This window comes from Kryptolebias marmoratus, linkage group LG9 (assembly GCF_001649575.2).
Source record: "Kryptolebias marmoratus isolate JLee-2015 linkage group LG9, ASM164957v2, whole genome shotgun sequence".
Lineage (NCBI taxonomy): Eukaryota > Metazoa > Chordata > Actinopteri > Cyprinodontiformes > Rivulidae > Kryptolebias > Kryptolebias marmoratus.
In genome coordinates, this window is record NC_051438.1 from 7,937,649 (window position 1) to 7,940,749 (window position 3,101).

A 3,101-nucleotide genomic window follows, 5' to 3' on the forward strand; every position below is an offset into this window, starting at 1 on the left:
ACCAGCCTGTAAACATGCAGGAGCTGAGGAGAGCAGCTGCTGGAGGGTTTGGAGGGATTGTTGTCCCATTCTGCTCTGATGGAGGATTCTAGCTGTTCAACAGTCCTGGGACTACGCTGGATTTTAAAAAAAAATTGTTGTTGTTGTTAATTTGTTTCAAGATGTGCCAAATGGTTTTAATTGAGAGTTCTGGACTTGAGGCGGAGCAGTTCAGTTCATCACCCAGACTCCTTTACTATGAAGCCATGCTGTAATGGATGCAGTAGGTGGTTTAACATTGTCTTGCTGATTATACAAGGCCTTCCCTGAAAGAAAAACAAAAAAACAATCTGGATGGGAGCATATATTGTTGTAGAACTTGTATATACTTTTCTGCATTGATGGAGCCTACTGTGATGAATGTGTGACCTGTTCGCACAATGACTGCTGGAGATTCGCACCATCTCCCCGTGATCCTGAACAGAAAAGCTGTTTGAGCCTTTCCAGATATGGAAGCTGTCCGTGCCATCAGAGAGGCTGGCTTTTCGACCGTGTGCTCATAAGAGTCTGGATGTTCCCTTTCCTCTTCAGTACAGAGAATGTGATGTCTGCTATTTCCAAGAAGAATTGAAAATTTCCATTCGTCTCACCATTCTCCCACTTTGCCTCGGTCCGTTTTTAAATGATCTTTGGTCCAGACAAGATGGCAGCGTTTCTTTTGTTGGCCCTGTCCCAACTTTTTAAAGATGTGCTGCTGCCATCAAATTCAAAATGACCTTGTTTACACTGAGCTGAGGAGGAGAATGAGATATTAAATTAGTTGGTTTGTCATTTCTGGAGAAAACACTGTATCATCCCAACATTTGTGTCCAAACAAAGTGTGAAAATCCAGAAACTTCATCTCTGTTTTGGGAGAATTCAGCTTTGTTTCTTCGAAGAATAAACTTTTTTTTTTTCTTTTCAATGAGTGCGAAATTAAACACAATATCTACATTACTGTGATGGTTGTGGAAAATAAAATTTAAAAAAATGCTCTCGCACAGTGACTATTCTCCCAACAGATGGCAGCAGTGGCTCAGACAGTTAATATACACAAGAAAAACTTTATTCTGAGCTGATTTCCAGTCACCCTGTGGTCATTAATACCTGATTTAAATGCAGCACAACGTGAGGTCATCCTAAACAGCTGGAGTTGCCTGATAAAAGAATCCCATTTCCTCTGAGGGACACTTTATACACATGGGGGAATTGAAGAAAATCTGATTTGGGAACTAACTGGCGCTTAGTGGCACTTAACAGGATTCTGACAAGCCGATCTATGACAGCATAAAATGTATTTAATGAACAGATAGATTATCAAGTAGAACTTGAGGATTATAGACTTGTTATTTTTAATATATACCAGTGAAGAGTGAATGGTGGTTTGTCTCTGTGCGTCCCTGTGATGGACTTGCTACCTGTCCAGGGTGTCCCCCGTCTTTCGCACAGTGACTGCTGGAGATACACCAGCTCCCCCATGACCTGGAAAGAAGAGGCCCGTAAAGAAAATGGATGGATGGATAGATACATCAGAGAAAGTGCAGATGTGTTCAGTAACTAATTCAAATTCCCATTTATTAGGACAGAAAATGGTGAGACACAAATAATATCACAACAACACATTGTTTTATAGGTAAGACTACAGAGCCAACTTTGTGTAGGTGCCATTTGTATGATGTAAAAAAAAAACAGCAATGCTTGTGTTTTTACAAGTGTCAACAGTCAAAAACTTATCATTTCACCATATTCATTCACAATCAGACGGTCTCACTAAACCGGAGCTTTGTCGGTAAGGTGATCATTTGAAAGTGCTGATTAGACAAACTTTAATATATTAATCTGGTTATACTGTTTGTCATTAATGGTAAGCTGCTTGCATAATAATTTGCTACAGCTCTCCAGCTACAGTAAAATGGAACCATACTTGTTTAACCCCTGCCTGGGGCTCTCTAAATGCTCTGCAGCGATGTCTTGTTGGTATGGCTGCAAATGGGAAGAAACAGTGGATGTGAAGAGGTCTTCTGGACGAACATACAGAGGCGGATTAAATCATTTTGGAGCTCAGAGCCAATCACAGACATGGGGCCCTCCCTTTTCCTGTCCTACCATTATTTTTCAACCCATATTTATCTAAGACTTACTTGCAGCTTGCTATAGTTTATTGTGAAGCGAGACGGTTAAAGACATAGACAAAAAACATACTTGTTTAGAAGTTCAGTAAAAGTTTCATTTAGAGTTTAGTGAAGCTGATTTAAAGTTTGGTGAGTTCATCTAAAGTGTAGGGGTTTAGAAGGTTGTCCACCTGTGTGTGTCTGTCTGAATCTGTCCCCCCAGGCTGTGTCTGTCAGCCCGGCTGCTCAGGAAGGTGTGCATGTAAACTGGTGTGTAGGGGCCGTGCACGTTTCCAATGTGTGCAAACCATGAATTGGTCCACTATATGCCGGGGAGGATCGATGTGTGTGCACAATGTTTCAGCCCGCCACATGTGGGGAGAGGCAAATAAGTCACCCAAAGGGAGATAAAGGTAACTGTTTGAGCTTGTTTAGGTTGTTTTATGAAACTGTGTCATGTGATCACCTTTCATTTTTGTTTAAAGTGGTTTTATGAAAACATGTCACGCAATGAAGTACTATGTAGGAGACACGCAATCAGAAGTTTGTTGTTAAACCCATTACTTTGTAGCATTTTTACAGTATTGCATTAAACTGGATGATTAAAAACACACACACACACACACACACACTTAGAGAGTTGGGTTTTAATTGTGTATTGTGTGAACAACTGACATACATTGGTGGAAAAAGCTGCTCAGTACGGACCTAAGCGTGTCATAAATCCAACTCTTGGGTCGGAGGCGTGATTCTCTGCCAAAAACTGATCGGGTGAGATCGGGCGCGCCCCCGCGAAGGAGCGCGCTGCGGGACTGCGCTCAGCCTGCTTCTGTGTGCTTCGTCGAGTCTTTTCGAAGGTTTTTCTCGGTCGTTTAGTTGTTTTAGACAAATTATGTAAACATCAAAAACACACATATAGTTTATTAGCCAAGATTACAACAAAGGTTCTTCTCGTTTACCCTTTTCTCTCTC